Here is a 16,884-nt window from a genome sequence, read left to right as displayed (position 1 = left end):
TCTGCAAGACACTGTTAAAATAATGAAAGGGCAAGTCACAGACCGGGGAGAAAATACTTGCAAATCATATCTGATGAAGGACTTGTATCCAGAATATATAAAGAACTCCTGAAACCCAACAATAAGGACACAACCAACATTTTTTAAATGGGTGAGAGATTTGATCTGACACTTCACCAAAGAAGATATATGGATGGCAAATAACCTTATTTGCTCAACATCATAAGTCTAGGAGTTCATTTTGGTTCTCTTATATATTTTGAACGTATGCTAACTTTTAATGTCATTGTCTGATAATTGTAATGTAAACTAATTCTGAATCAGTTTTTATTGTTTAATTATTCTCCCTATTATGGATCATGTTTTCCTGACTCTGAATGCCTGGTAATGTTTGATTAGATACAGACATTGTGGATTTTCCCTGTATGTTTTTGTATTCCTATAAATATTCTTGAGCTTTGTTCTGGGATGCAGTTAAGTTTCGTGGAAACTGTTTCAGATCTTGCTTTTATGATTTGTTTGGCAGGTCCAAAGCAGTGCTCAATCTTGGGATACTATTCGCCACAACTGAAGCAAGACTTTCCTGAATATTCTATCCAAGGTCACGTTTTTAGTTTTTCCAGTCTTGCTGATGGGAACAGGCACTCTTCCCAGCCCTGTATGATGCCAGTGACTGTTCCTTCTAATCCTTCTGGATGTTCCACCCCACCCCACCCCATATGCAGGTAGTTTTCTTATGCACATGCACTGATCAGTACTCTGGTGAAAAATCTTAGGGAACCCCCTGCAAATCTATTCTCTAAACAGCTTCCTCCTCTTTAGTATTCAGTTCTGCAAACTCTAGCCACTTTGGTCTCCCTAGACTTTCAGCTCCATCTCAAGTCAGAGAGTTCATCAGAATCTGCCTAGTTTCCCCTTCTCTGTGCCATGGTCTAGAAATTCTCAAGGTAGTAAGCTGGGGAGATCATAGGGCTCAATGTGTTTGTTTCCTGTCTCTCAGTGATGACTGTTCTTTGTTGCCCAATGTGCAACATCTTGAGAATAGTTTCATGTTTTGTCTGGCTTATTTTGGGTTGTTTCAGGCAAGGGGGTAAATCCAGTCCCTGGATGGAAACATTTTTCTTTATATAAGAAATCTATTTAATCTTGTGTTATTTGAGTATTCTGTAATACACAGACAAACCTAATCCTAATTCATAACACTGTTTGGATGAGGGAAAGTGGTAACTTGTACTGGGATAATGTATAAGGATAAAATCACAACTGCATAGTACATAACTATAACTGTAATTGTGTGGTATGTATGTAAAATTTTTTTTTTAGTAAAAAAAAAATTCTAATTCTAATTTACCTAAACTGTTATGGCTTGTGTATATTCTCTGCTTTGATGTGAAATCAGCCTCCTTCCCTAAGCTACAACTGAATGTCAGGCATCACTGTACAAGCCAAAAGCAATCACATACAGACTCTGATATAGTTATGTTCCAGACTAAGAATGTTCCATCTCTGATAAGAGTTCTAAGGTGATTTGCCAAACTCGTCTCATCACAAAATGGCAGTGACAAACCCATCTAATGGAATCCTCTCTTTTGATGATGTAAAAATGCTAAGTTAACAAAGTGTCATTTGGGCCAAAGGTGTTATGCTTACTAAGAAAACCTTCAGGTTCTTCATGAGGTGCACTGCTGTGGATCTGTGTCCAAGGCTCCATCAATGGAAGTAATTTCTCTTTTCCACAAGACTCCAAGGTGCATGAATAATACACTGTTAGACTGAATCTATACTTTGGGTGATCAAGTCAATCATGATGCTATTAATTGAGAGAAGAAACACTTTCTAGAACTGACTTAGACATCCTAGTAGTATGTATACATTAAAAGGTACCAAGTTATTGATTGAATTTCATTAAATACATAGGTCTCAAGGTATTTTGTTTATGAATATCACTATATTCAATTTCCTCTTTTTAAAGATAGTATCACACAATTCATTTATACTTATTTTTAAAAAACACTTGAAGCATTTGTATATAGTATTTGAGAGCATCTCTAATGTAGCTATTAAGCTCTGCTATTTGCTAAGTTAATGATAATTATAATCATTCACATGTTGTGCTTGTTTGAATCTATTATGTACCCCAGAAAAGCCTATGTTCTTTTAATCCAGTCTTGGGGCAGACCTATTGTGGGTGGATCCTTTTGATTAGGTTGTTTCCATGGAGAAGTGACCCTGCCCATTCAAGGTAGGTCTTAATCCCCTTGCTGGAGTCCTCTATGAAAGGATAAAAGGCAGAGACATTTTGGAGAGAGGTCAGAGAAGCAAAGAGAGAAAGAAAACCCCCTAGAAGAAGCAAGAAGAACCCAGGGAAACTGAAAGAGCCATTTTGAAACCAGAGCCCAGGAGAAGGACCAGCAGATGTCACCATGTGCCTTCCCATGTGACAGAGGAACCCAGGATGCCATCAGCCTTACCTCAGAGAAGGTATCTACTTTTCGATGCCTTAATCTGGACATTTTGTAGCTAGAACTGTAAATTTATAACCTAATAAATTCCCATTGAAAAAGCCAACCCATTTTTGGTATATTGCATTCCAGCAGTTTAGCAAATCGAAACATTCATAGTTTAAACATAGAGGAGTTGCACTTGTGCTTTTAATTAAAGAAAAGATTAGATCTGTGCTTTCAAAGTGGGATGAGCATAACAGTAGAGCCACGGGATAAATATAGTTCCTCTCCATGAAAATCAGTCTTGCTCAATGGTGAGTATTTTAAAACATTTTATAGCAAAACAAACAGATATGGTAGTTGGTAAAATTTAAGATTTACTGAACTTTTAAGCTATGATGTAAATTACTTTGAGTCCTCTAAACCACTCCATGTATGCTATGCCCTTCTCTGCTATTAATTCCCCTTTAGAGAACAAGTATGAGAAGCACTGAATAGATGAAATCGGTTCTCTGAAGTCATCTCTGATATAGTCATGTTCCAGCAGACGGGAAACTTGCATGGAAAAACTGGAACAATCCTCCTGAAACTGTTTTTCTCCTCTATCTCCACTCTCCCCTCTTCATCAGCATGCTGAGGGTTAAAAGCATGAACTGTGAGGTCAAACTTACTGAGTTCAAATACCAGCCCCACCATTTTCTAGCTATTTAGCCTTGGGGAATTAACTTACCCCTTCCTGCCCTGGTTTCCTCATCTGTATAAAAGATGTAATAGTCTTTATTTAATAGGATTGTTATGAAAACTACATAAGGATATTTATGAAGTGTTTAGAATAATGCCTGTTTGTGCCAGCTTAACTGAATTCTTATTTCCTATGCCTGACACATAATTAGCTTGATATTAATATTTGTTAAATAAATCTCTCCCACAAGTAGAGGTGGAAGAGTCCTTGAAAGAATAGATCCTCTCTCTCTTAATCCCTCTCGAGAGCTTTCTCTATCTCTCATTCATTCAACAGATATTTATTGAGTACCTTCTAGCCTGGTGATTTTATTTTTAATTAGAAAACCATTGTCCCTGTTTTCATGAAGCTTATAATATAATGAAATAATAAATAATTGAGCAGGCTATTACAATGCAATAAGGTGGGGAAAAGGCAGAAATTCAAAGTATTCTGTCTCTGTGTTTCCCTGTCCCTCTGTTTCTTTGTGCCTCTTGAAGGAAATTACTGGACAAGGTACAGGACAACCTGGCAATCTTATTAGTCTTGTAGTTAGTTCTAGCCAGCAGAGGGCAGGAGTGCCAAGGTGTATAAGCCATTGCAATTTTTCCGATGTTTTCAAGACCTACACTAAAAGAAAAGAAGCACTTCTAAATTGACGTGTGGGGCCTTCAGTTTTTAATCTGTACAACTGGTGGCAAAGTAAAAATTATTATTGGTTTTGTCATGTTAAAATCGGTGAATTAGAATAAGTTTCCACTGATTATACCTGTCAACTTGGTTTTCCCATAAAGGTCTGGCCTCTCCTTAGATCTCCAAATAACAAAATTTTCTGCCTTTGCATTCAGCAGATAATCTCAACCGGGAGCAGAAATTGAAGGAAAAAACATACCTCTCAAGACATCAGGCTTCACCAGCTGGGCAATTGTGGACTTATTATTTAACCTCCCTCTATTTTTGCTTAAGAAGCTTACAAAGACTAGTCTTTGGGCTATATTGGACTGTAGGGAACATATTTACAAGGTAAGGAACATACCTTGGGGGTTGTGGATATTAGAGGACACATCCAGGTTGTACAGATTGACTTTGAAGAACTCTGTCAAGGCTATCTACCTTGCTTTCTTGGCTTTTTGCACTCCAGCTGTTACAACAGGGGGCCATGCATTCCCAGAAGTCAGACTCAACTCATAACTTTGTGAAACTTTAACTTTGTTAAAATGTTGTGTTTCCAGAAGATAGAATGAGGATAGAGAATGGGGAACTAATGCTTAATGTGTACAGAATTATTTTTAATAAAGTTGATTATAAATGTTTGGAAATGTATAGAGGTGATGGTAGCACATTATCATGTATGTAAATAACAGCACTGAATCAGGAGTGAAAGGGGAGGTTTTTCACTAGAAGGAAAGCTAGAGGATGAAACAAGGGACTGTGCAACATAGTGAACCCTGTTGTGGGTAATGAAGGAGGTTAATACAAATATAATATTCTTATATTACAAATATAAGAATGTTCTGTGAATTAGAACAAATGTATATCACAGCTAGAAGATTTTAATAATAGGGCAGTATATGGCAAAAAAATTATACCTAATGCAAACTATGGACTATAGCTAACTAATATCTTAATGTTCTTCCCTCAGTTGTAACAAAGGCACCACATCAAAGCTTAGTGTCAATAATAGGGGGGTTTGAGGGGCATGAGGTTTTTTCTTTTTGGAGCAATGAAAATGTCCTAAAATTGATTGTGATATCTTTGAAAACACGATTTTAATGGCCATATATATATTCTATTATCATAGTTTTTTTAACCGTTCTTCTGTTTCCCCCAATTTATGACTTATTTATAATGAGGAAGAGTAAACCTCCTTATATATAAATTTGAGTGCATATTTCTAATTGTTTTAGGGAAGAGATCCTAGATGTGAATATGGCATTAATATTTTCACTTTTATGTACTGTTGGGATTTTGTTATTGTTGTTCTTTTTAGAAAATAAATTATGTAATGCTAGATACTTAATAAAGAATATATATGTAATGAATTTGAGTTTGAAGAAAAATAATAAACATCACAGACCCCTTGACCCAATTTCAGAACTAAAACACTAACCATTTTTTAAATTGCCTGTAGGTTCCTCCCTTATCTCAATCCCTGCCAACCCCCAGAGAAAACTACTATTCTGAATTTTGTTTATGATCCCCTTCCTTTTTGTTGTTGTCTTATCACATATATCTAGCTCAGTTGCTGAAGCCAAAAATCTTGGAGTCATCCTTGATTTCCCATTTCTCTCACTCCCCACATCCAATCTGTCAGCAAATCCTATTGGCTCTGCCTTTAAAAATATATCCAGAATCTACCAACACTGCAACACTCTACTCCAAGCCACCATCTTCTCTCACCTGGATTATTGCTATAGCCACCTGTCTCCCTGCTTCCAACCATACCCCTTTTCAGTCTGTTGTCAACACAGCAGCCAGATTTATTCTGTTTAAACCTAAGTCAGATCATGTCAAACTTCTCATAAACCCTTCCAATGGCTTTCTATCCTAGAATAAGACCCAGTGATGTCCTACAGGATTGGTCCTCACCCCCACCCCGCACCCCGGCCTATCACCTACTACTTTTCACACTCATAGAACTCCAAACTTACCACCACCCCCTTGCTATTCCTTAAATCCACCAAAACACTCAGACTTTAGGGCTTTTGTACTTACTGGTTTTCCCTGTCTGAAATGCTCCTGACTTTGCATTTCTTGGTTCCTGGCCCCTTCCTTCATCTTTAAGGCATCTTCAGATCTCTCTCTCTGACTCATACTTCCATCATCACATCTCCATGACTCTGACCCTCTTGCATACCTTGTATGAGGACCCTGGTGATTACATTGGGCGCACCTGAATAATACAAGATAATCTTCCCATCACAAGACTCTTATCTTTATCACTCCTGCAAAGACCCTTTTGCCATGGAGGAGGAGGAGATGATTAGGGAGCACAGTGGTTGTTCTATGGTATAATAATCAGAATTTTGTTACCAGCTTGGTTTCTTTGGCAATACAGTTTTGTAAAAACTTAGTAGGCTTATGTTCTATTTATTTCTATTCAATTCCATGTTTAAGTACCGACAGCCAAAATATTGCATAGACCATCAATTCTCCGAGTTCCAGAGACCCTTTCAGAAATATAAAAAGCAAGCAAATTAACATTTTAGCCAGCTATTGCAAAAAGGAAAATAAAGCAAACCCAAAGAAATAAGAATAAAATTAAGATAAGCGTTGAAATCAATGATATAGAGAACATGAAAATAAATAGAAAAGATTAACAAAATAAAACCAAGCTGGATTTTTAAAAATATAATTGAGATTGACCCATGAAAAGACTGATTAAGAAAAAAACAAGGGTGAAAATGAAGCATAGAATGAAAAAAGGGGAAAAGACTACAAATGCTAGAAGGAGTAAAAAATCATTTAGGGTATTAGCATAGCTAGATGGAAATAACTTGACGTGGTGGAACTATAACCCGTAACATTCTTTGAAATTTGCTCTCTACTTGTTAAATTGTACTTTGAAAGTTATCACTTTTCTGTATATATTTTATATTTCACAATAAAAAAGGTATAAAACATCAACCATAAAAAATCATTTTAAAAATTATGAACAAATTTAAAATTTAAGTGAAATGAATAAACTACAGGGGAAATAGTAAATACAAAAACTGATGCAATCAAAAATAGTAAACTTGAATAGATCAATAAGCATTAAAGACAGTTTTACTTGTGAGTTTTAGCAAGCTTTCAAGGAATATATCATTCCCATCTTATGTAACTGTCCTGCAAAATGTTTTTAAAAGAAAATTGTCAAACTCAGTTGATAAGAATGGTGTAAATATCGACGGCAAATAAGGATAAATGCAAAAAAAAAAAAAATTAACTCCATTATATTTTTGAATTTTGTTATGAATATCCTAAATATAGTGCATGCATCCCCAAAATATGTGTCCCCAGCTAACATTTTCCCAATTGAACACTTCTTTATTACTAATATTCAAATTTCATAGGATGTATAGCTCTTTCAATACAGTAACTTTTGGTTCATGTTTATGTTGGAAGAATTATACTTACACCCTCAGAAATATTCAGTATATTCAGTACAACTTTTTAAACAAAACATTATGTAGGGAAAGTCTTGAGTTACATTGCAAATGCAATGGATAGAATGTCAAAATTCTACATAGCACACTGCAAGTCAACAAAGGCAAGAGAGCACATGCACATCTAGGATGTTACTGGCACTGAGCCCATGTTACTACATATAAAGTAACTGTGTTAACGGTCATCTAAACTTTAAGATGATCAGGAAGTGATGTTTTAAGCATCTTACATTCTTACAGTATTGTTTGTTATTTGGGCTTTTTACTGTGTTCTCTTATGTTTTAAGAAATTGATTTCGATTTGGGAGTTGACGTGAAATGCATTATAACTTTTCCCAGTTAGTGATTTCACTCACCAGATTTTCAAAAATAGATTACTGACAGAATCAAATCATAGAACATGTAACAATATGCATGAAACTTGAGGACATTATGTTGAGTGAAATTAGCCAGAAACAAAAGGACAAATACTGTATGGTCTCACTAATATTAACTAACATTAATGAGCAAACTTTGAGAGTTAAAGCTGAAAACACAGGTTATCAGGAGATAGAAAGAGGGTAGAGATTGGGCATTTGATGCTGAAGGAGTACGAATGTTCAACAGAATTGACTGTATGGATCCAGAAATGGATCGCACAATGCTGTGTGATGGTAGCACAGTATTGTAAGTATACTGAACAAAGATGTCTGTGAGTAAAGTTGAAAAAGGAAGGCTAGGGGCATGTATGACACCAGAAGAAAGATAGAAAATAAAGACTAAGACTGTATAACTTAGTGAAACTTAGAGAGGTCAGTGATGGTGGTTAAATGTCCAAATATAAAAATGTTTTTACATGTGGAAGAACAAATGAATGTCAACCTTGCAGGGTGTTGAACAGGGAATAGTATTTGGGGGAAAAATATAATCAATGCAAACTAGAGTCTATAGTTGACAGTAACATTGTAATATGCTTTCATTAAATGTAACAAAGTCAATATACCAAAGCTAAATGTCTATAAGAGGAGGCTATAAGGGAGGGTGTGCTGGTTTGGATATATTATGTCCCCCACAAAAGTCAGGTTTTAATCCAGTCTCTTGGGTGAAACCTTTGAATAGATCATTTCCATGGAGATGTGGGCTCCACCCATTCTGGGTAGGTCTTGATTAGTTCACTGGAGTATTTAAGAGAGAAGCTAAGAGCCAACACAGATCCAGATGCTTGCTGATGCTTAGAGATGTTTGGAGATGCAGACAGAAGGACATTTGGGGATGCTAAGCTAAGAGATGAAGCCCAGAGTTTGCCCTGGAGAAGATAAGAGGACTCCCAGATGCTTAGAGAGAAAGCCATGGGAATCAGAAGCTGAAAGCAATGCAACCCGGGAGCAGAGGACCAGCAGATGCCAGCCACGTGCCTACCTAGCTAACAGAGGTTTTCCGGACGCCATCAGCCATTCTTCAGTGAAGGTATCCTCATGTTGATGCCTTAGAGTTTGGACACTTTTATGCCTTAGAACTGAAAACTTGTAACCGAATAAATCCCCTTTTATAAAAGCCAATCCATTTCTGGGATTTTGCATAACAGCAACTCTAGTAAAATGGAACAGAGGGGTATGAGTTTCTTGTTGGTGGTTGTATTGTCTGACCTTATTATTGTATTTTACTTTATTTTATTTTTATTTTTTCTTTTATCATTTTTATTATTTTTTTAATTTTTAGAGTAATGAATATGTTCAAGTGCTGATTGTAGTGATGAATGCACAACTATATGATACTGTGAACAATTGACTGTATACCATGGATGATTATATGGTATGTGAATATATCTCTATAAAATGGCAGGGGAAAAAAATAAACAAAGGGATACAAGTGCTGGAGAAAATGTGGGGAGAGAGATGTACCTATTTACTGTTGGTGGGGAAGTAGAATGGTGCAGCCCATCTGGAGGACAAGGTGGTGGTTCCACAAGTATGTGGATGCCATAAAGTCCTGCAACCTCATTACTGGGTATATACTTGGAAGAACTGAAAGCAGGGTCATGAATGGACATTTGTATACTGCTGTTTATGGTGGCAGTATTCACGATTTGCAATAGATGGAGGTGGCCTAAGGGTACACTGACTGATAAACAGAATGGTGAAACTGTGGTGTATGCATTCAATAGAATACTGAGTGGCTGCAAGAAGGAATGAAGCTGTGAGACATGCAACTAGGTGAATGGATCTTGAGGACAGCATTTTGAGTGAAATATGCCAGAAATGAAAAGACAATCATTATAACACCTCACTAATATGAACTAACTACAATGTGTAAACTGAGAATTGAATCTTAGAGCTCAGGTTATCAGGGAAATGCTTATTGTAAAGGTCCCTAGATTGTAAGTTCTTACAGCAGTCACATCTATTCCTGAGTTATAATGGTTATTTGTAATTCTGAGATGCTGAGCTCTTTGTGTATAACCTGGTTGGTCCCTGGAACTTCAAGTATCGGTGTGATACTTGAGATTCAGAACCAGAGTTCAGCAGCTATGAATGTCAGTATTACCTCATACAGCAACTGTTAAAAAAAAGCTGAAAAAGAGTTCAGAGTTCAATTAGAGATATGAATGAAGCAGATCTGGTTAGGACTAAGGCAAATCAGGCCAAAGGGTAAAGGATGATATTGACTGTGTTTTAAAACTTCAACTTCTGTGTGAGACCAAGGGAAGAGATGTTTATTTGGTGCAGGATCTGTATTTTCTGTAGCACATTAAATAATTTAACTTGTATGGTCAGTTTATTCAAACACCATAATTACATGGAACTTTGACTAGGAAGTGAAATCCGGTAGGTTTGTACATGTTAGTGTGAAACCCCGATACATCCCAAAGTAATTTGGGCAGAGAGTAAAAATGCATGTGCAGAGCCCCCCTGAAGAACTGGGGGAAAATGTGGAAATATGAAGTTCCCCACCTGGGGAATTACTGATATTCTCACAAGCATTGAGGACTACCAATTTAGAAGGCCGAGCCCTTGATCTTGGGGCTTGCCCTTATGAAGCTTGTTACTGCAAAGGAGAGGCTAAGCCTACTTATAATTGTGCCTAGGAGTCTCCCCAGAGAACCTCTTTTGTTGCTTATATGTGGCATCTCTCTCTGGAAGCCCACTTGGCAGGTAAACTCACTGCCTTCCCCCCTACCTCTGGGACATGATTCCCAGAAGTATAAATCTCCCTGGCAATGCTGGACATAACTCCCAGGGATGAGCCTGGCCCCGGAATCATGGAATTGAGAAAGTCTTCTTGACCAAAAGGGGGAAGTGAAATGACACAAAAGTTTCAGTGGCTGAGAGATTTCAAATGGAGTCGAGAGGTCATTCTGGAGGGTGTCCCTTTTTAGTTATTAGTGTATTGGAATAGCTAGAAGGGAATACCTGAAACTGTAGAACTGCAACCTAGTAGCCTTGATTCTTGAAATCATTGTATAACTATACAGCTCATATGGTGTGAGTATGTGACTGTGAAAACCTTGTGGCTCACATTCCCTTTATTCAGTGTATAGACAGATGAGTAGAAAAATGGGGACAAAAATTAAATGAAAAATAGCAGTGGAGGGAGAATGGAATGTTTTAGGTGTTCTTTTTTACTTCTATTCTTATTTTTTTTTTTGGAGTAATGAAACTGTTCAAAAATTTATTGTGTTGATGAATGCACAACTATATGACGGTACTGTGAAGAACTGATTCTGATTGTCCACTTTGGATGATTGTATGGTATATGTGAATATATCTCAATAAAATGGAATTTTTCAAAAATGGATTACTGAGACACTGGAAGGAGGCAGTCCTCTTTCTGTGCCTAACACAGCCATGGCTTATGACCCCAAGAAGCATCTGAAGATGTTGCAGCTCCAAAGCACTGTATGCTGAGGAAACTGACCTGTGAGTCTGCTCCTTGTCCATCCCCTGGTCTTCAGAAGCTGAGAGAATCTCTCTCCCTCATCATATTCTTAAGGAACAGACTTGAGTATGCCCTGACAGGAAATGATGTAAAGATCTCCATGCAGCAGGTCATTAAGATTGGTGACAAGATCCGAACTAATATAACCTACCCTGCTGATTTTATCGATGTCATCATAACTGACAAGACCAGAGAGAATTTCCATCTAATCTATGACACCAGGGGTCACATTGCTGTTCATTGTGTTATGCCTGAAGAGGCCAAGTACAAATTGTGCAAAATGAGAAAGATCTTTGTGGGCACACAAGGAATTCCTTATCTGCTGACCCATGATAGCTCACACAATCCACTTCCCTGATCCCCTAATCCCCTGATCAAAGTGAACCACACCATTCAAATTTATTTGGAGGCTTGCAAGATCACCTGTTTTTTCAAGTTTGACACTGGTAATCTGTGTGTCATGACTGGAAATGATAACCTGGGAAGAATCAGTGTGCTTACCAACAAAGAGAGAAATCCTGACTCTAGATGCAGTTCATGTGAAGATGCCAACAGCACTAGACTTACCACTGACATTCCAATATTCTTACTATTGACAAAGACAACAAACCGTGGATATCTCTTCACCTAGGAAAAGGTATCCACCTTACCATTGCTGAAGAGAGAGACAGAAGACTGGCAGCCAAACAGCAGTGGATGAAATAATGTCTAGATGACATGGATGGAGAGCTCTTTGTGGTAATTAAAGACAATACTGTATTAAAAAATAGATTACTGACATTAAGCAGGAAATGCCAATTAAAGAACTAAATCCAACATTCAGTAAAGAAAAAATCATTATAATGAAGTTCATCCCAAGAATACAAGCGTATTTGATATAAGAAAAGTCTATCAGTATAATTCCTCCCAAATATTCTAAGGCAGAAAAATCAAATAACCTTGCTTGATTTTTTTTAAATGATTACCATTTATAAGCTTTTTAAAACTCTTATCAAACTTGGAATTAAAAAAACTCCCTTAACTTGATAAATATTTAATACCTAACACTTAGAGCAAACTTTATATATACTTAATAGAAAAAAAATGTAAATGCATTTTCTTTAAGATCAGGAAAACACAAGATGGTTACATTTGCTATTACTGTTTTACATGGTTCTGGAGTACAGGTAAGCTTTTTGCTGTTGTTGTTTTTAATTATTATTGTGATAATATATATACATTATAAAATTTCTCATTCTAACAGCTTTGATAGATCACTCATTTTATTGGGCTGAAATGGACAGACTTGAGCACTCAATGCCTGGGATAAAAAGAAGCAAGCCAGAAGAGGTTGTATGGAGTTGACATATGTGGGACAATGTTCAGAAAGATTGGAAGTGACTCAGATTGAGTCACTGTAAAAGTGGAGGCTGGTGGTTGTGGTGTGGAGAGAGAGGGTTGGTGATGGGAGATGACTGGCCAGTGAATCACTGGGATCCATGGGTTGGGACACAATTGGTGGAAGTTGATGTCCTGAGAGAGGATGTACTCAGGTGGGGAGATATAGTCCAGAGACAAAATGAGGTCTGGTTGGGGAAGGAGGTCAAGAATCTGAGTGTGTTGTCATGGGAGAGGGAAGATGACAAGTTGTGTGGTAAAAGAAAAAGTCCATTACAAATGTATTTCCAGAGACAAAAAAGAGCTCTGCTGGAAGAGAAGTGACAGAGGTAAGGGTGAAAGCAAGGAAACAGAGAGGGTCCAGAGGCAACAAATGCTGAGGTGACAGAGTTGGGCCCAGATTTGAGAATGGAAAAGGGGAATGTAGGGTGAATCAGGGTCTAGAGGCAGAGAGAACCCTAGTGGCAAAGATGAGATAGCTGGTGGAGGGGGTAATAAGTAAAAAATGAAAATAGCTACATGGCAAGGAATATGCTCAAGGCAGATGAGATAAAGTCATCAGTGTGAGTACGAAAAAATGGGAGCAGGAATGGGGGGGTGGGGAAATGTCAGAAAGGCCTCTGGTGGTAGGATTAAGGCCAATGATGGATGTAAGAGTCAAAAGGTAGGGGTGGAGGTCTATGTGAAATAAGGGTTGTTCCAGTTTGCTAACACTGCCTTTTCGCAAAACACCAGAAATGGATCAGCTTTTATAAAGGGGGTTTATTTGGTTACATAGTTATAGTCTTAAGGCCATAAAGTATCCAAGGTAAGTCATCAACAATCGGGTACCTTCACTGGAGGATGGCCGGAAAACCTCTGTTAGGTGGGAAGGCACGTGGCTGGCGACTGCTCCAGAGTTCTGGTTTCAAAATGGCTTTCTCCCAAGAAGTTCCTCTCTAGGCTGCAGCTCCTCAAAAATGTCACTCTTAGTTGCTCTTGGGCCTTTGTCCTCTCTGAGCTTCTCCGGAGCAAAAGTCTGCTTTCAAAGGCTGTCTCCAAAATGTTGCTGTGAAGCTGCAGCTCTTCTCTCAGCTCCTGTGCGTTCTTCAAAGTGTCCTTCTTGGCTGTAGCAAGCTTGCTCCTTCTGTCTGAGCTTATATAGTGCTCTAGTAAACTAATCAAGGCCCACACTGAATGGGCAGGGCCACACCTCCATGGAAATTATCAGAGTTATCCCCTACAGTTGGGTGGGTCACATCTCCATGGAAACAATCAAAGAATTACAATCTATTCAACACTAATATGTCTGCCCACACAAAATTGCATCAAAGATAATGGCATTTTGGGGGACATAATACATTCAAACTGGCACAAGGGTATAATGAGAAAAAGGAGAAATGAGAGAAAAGAGAACAGTGCCAACATGGGGTGCAATGAGGACCCCAGGACTCTACAGGCACCTCTTGCCAAGAAGTTATCAAATGGAATCATTTTAGAAGGGACTCCCATAGAGGGAATGGTATTTGTGCCTCTGTAAGAAACAGTGAGAAGGCAGAGACAATTTCTAGAGAGGTCTCAGGTATAGGGGTTGCTAACTGGTCTCCCTGAGGGGATGGATACAGCCTGGAGGCCAAATTTTGATATGAAACAGTCACAGAAGTTCTGGAAGCCAAATGAAACTCAGACAGAACAGTGTCTTCCATAGGCTTCCCAAGGAATAGATTTGGTGATCTCTGGAAGTTGCAAATGCAGATAGCTCAGGTGGCTGCAGGAAACAGAAGGTGGAAGCTGCAGCCAGAAGTACAATGGGGACAGAGAGGCCTGGTAGAACTAACATGGGTAGAGGCATCTGAAACATACTGTAACTACATATTCTCCTACATCCCTGACTTTACAGTAGACATTTCACCCTCATCCCATGGCTTTCTTCTAGTCTTTCCCTATGTGGTCTCCTCTCATACATCCTAGGCTGCTCTAGGACTGTGGAATAGCATAGACCATGCTTGGAAGGACAAGTAAGAACCGGAAGAGAAGAATCACCTTTTCTGAAGAGAATGCATGTCCAGTGTCACCACAGCTCCTGTCTCTGGCAAGCTCTCCAAGCAGGGAAACCAGGAGACTGGGTTATATATGGTGAAGGTGGGACTCAAAACATCTTATGTACAGCTGTGTATAATTGCCATCTGGGGGAGACTTGGGTGATTAGAATGTAAGATCTCCAAGAGTGAGTACACAGTTTCAAATGGTCAATGGAAACAAAAGAAAGTCTCATACATGTGTGGTATTTTATGATTTGCCAAGAGATTTCACACATCTCATATGATCCCCATAAATACCATGTGAGTTAAGCTGAACAAGTATAATTTCAAAGATGGAACCTCAGGTTTAGTGCAGTTAAACTACAGCACAGAGCAGGGCCCAGAATTCCTGCCTCCAAAAATCAGCTAAGCTTCTTTCACTCCTTCTCACACATGCACCAACCCCCATCTGTTCTAGTTTGCTAATGCTGCAGAATGCAAAACACCAGAGATGGATAGGCTTTTATAAAACGGGGGTTTATTTCACTACACAGTTACAGTCTTAAGGCCACAAAGCATCCAAGGTAACACCTCAGCAATCGGGTACCTTCACCAGAGGATGGCCAATGGCGTCCAGAAAACTTCTGTTAGCTAGGAAGGCAGCTGGCGTCTGCTCCAAAGCTCCAGCCTCAAAATGGCTTTCTCCCAGGACGTTCCTCTCTAGCAAGCTTGCTCCTCTTCAAAACATCACTCCCAGCTGCACTCACTTTCCTCTCTTTGAGTCAGCTCATTTATATAGCTCCACCGATCAAGGCCCACCCTGAATGGGCGGGGCCACACCTCCATGGGACCATCTCATCAGAATCATCTCCCACAGCTGGGTGGGGCACATTCCAAGCAAATCCAACCAGCACCAAAAACGTCTGTCCCACAAGACCACAAAGATAATGGCATTTGGGGGACACAATACGTTCAAACCGGCACATCATCTCTTTCCTTTTTCCATTCCCAAGAATTCCCAAGACTGAAGCAGGGATATGAGAAGTGTCCAAGTTCTGATTCTTGGCTTTCTTTGACCTTCCTCTGTGGGGTCTCTGTTCTCTGAGGGGGACTTAATCAAACAAATTACATCCTCAGATACTGTGCAGGCATTGGTGAAATTGTGGTTTATTCCCTGAATGGTGTGTTGGAAAAACAGAACCTTACCTATCAATGCACTCTTCTTCTGTTTTCTTGTCTCTGCATTGATGCTGAAAAACAAGAAAAGAAGGAATGTGTGGGAAACATTTCTAAGTCTCCCTTTTCAAAGCAATCTTCAGAACTTCATCCATGAAGAATGTATTCTTTGTATATTGCCTGTTATTCATTTTAAAAAAATTTTATTATGGTAACCCATATACAACACAAAATTTCCCATTTTAACCTCTTTCATGTTTACAATTCAGTAATATCAATTACATCACAATGTTGTGCTACCATTACCACCACCCATTACCAACATTTTTTCTTTATTCCAAACAGAAACTCTGTAACCACTAAACATTAACTCCCCATCCTGACCTCAGCTACTTTCTATCTCTAGGTATTTGCTTATTCTAGGTATTTCATAAAAATGAAATCATATGGTATTTGCCCTTTTCTGTCTCACATTCAACATGATGTCTTCAAGGCTCACCCATGTTTTAGCATGTAGACATGCTATAATGAAATCATTCCTTTTTATAGGTCAATAATATTCCATTGTATGTATTTACCATACTTTGTTTATCCAATCATCTATTGATGGACAGTTGGGTGGCTGCCAGCTTTGAGATGTTGTGAATAATACTGTTATGAACATTGGTGTACAAATATCTGAATCCTCGTTTCCAATGATTTCTAACCTTAAAAGTATAATTGCCAGGTAGAATTTGGTAATTCTGTTTAATTTTCTGAGGAACTGCCAAACTGTTTTCCTTAGTAACTGCACTATTATACGTTCTGCCAACAATATATGAGGGTTTCTGTTTCTTTGCATGTTTGCCAACACTTCCGCTTTTCCTTTTTTTTTTTTTTTTAAGAAAATAGCCATTTTAGTAGGTATGAAGTGGTATCTCATTGTGGTTTTGATTTGCATTTCCCTAATGGCTAACAATGTTGAGCATCTTCTCATATGCTTATTTATCATTTGTATATCTCTTTGAAGAAGTATCTATTCAAACCCTTTGCCCACTTTTTAATAAGGTTGTTTGTCTTTTTGTTTTTGAGTTGTAAATGTTCTTTGTATAGTCTGTATATTA

General features: G+C 38.3%; 1 pseudogene; it reads left to right on the top strand.

The window, feature by feature from the left end:
• The first annotated feature begins 11,137 nt into the window (after positions 1 to 11,137).
• Positions 11,138 to 11,704, top strand: LOC119542283 (annotated as a pseudogene).
• The last annotated feature ends 5,180 nt before the right edge of the window (positions 11,705 to 16,884 follow it).

The sequence above is a fragment of the Choloepus didactylus genome, chromosome 8 (genome assembly GCF_015220235.1).
Source record: "Choloepus didactylus isolate mChoDid1 chromosome 8, mChoDid1.pri, whole genome shotgun sequence".
NCBI classification, from domain to species: domain Eukaryota; kingdom Metazoa; phylum Chordata; class Mammalia; order Pilosa; family Megalonychidae; genus Choloepus; species Choloepus didactylus.
Note: the sequence above shows the minus strand (reverse complement) of the source record. Positions and strands in the feature narration are given on the sequence as shown.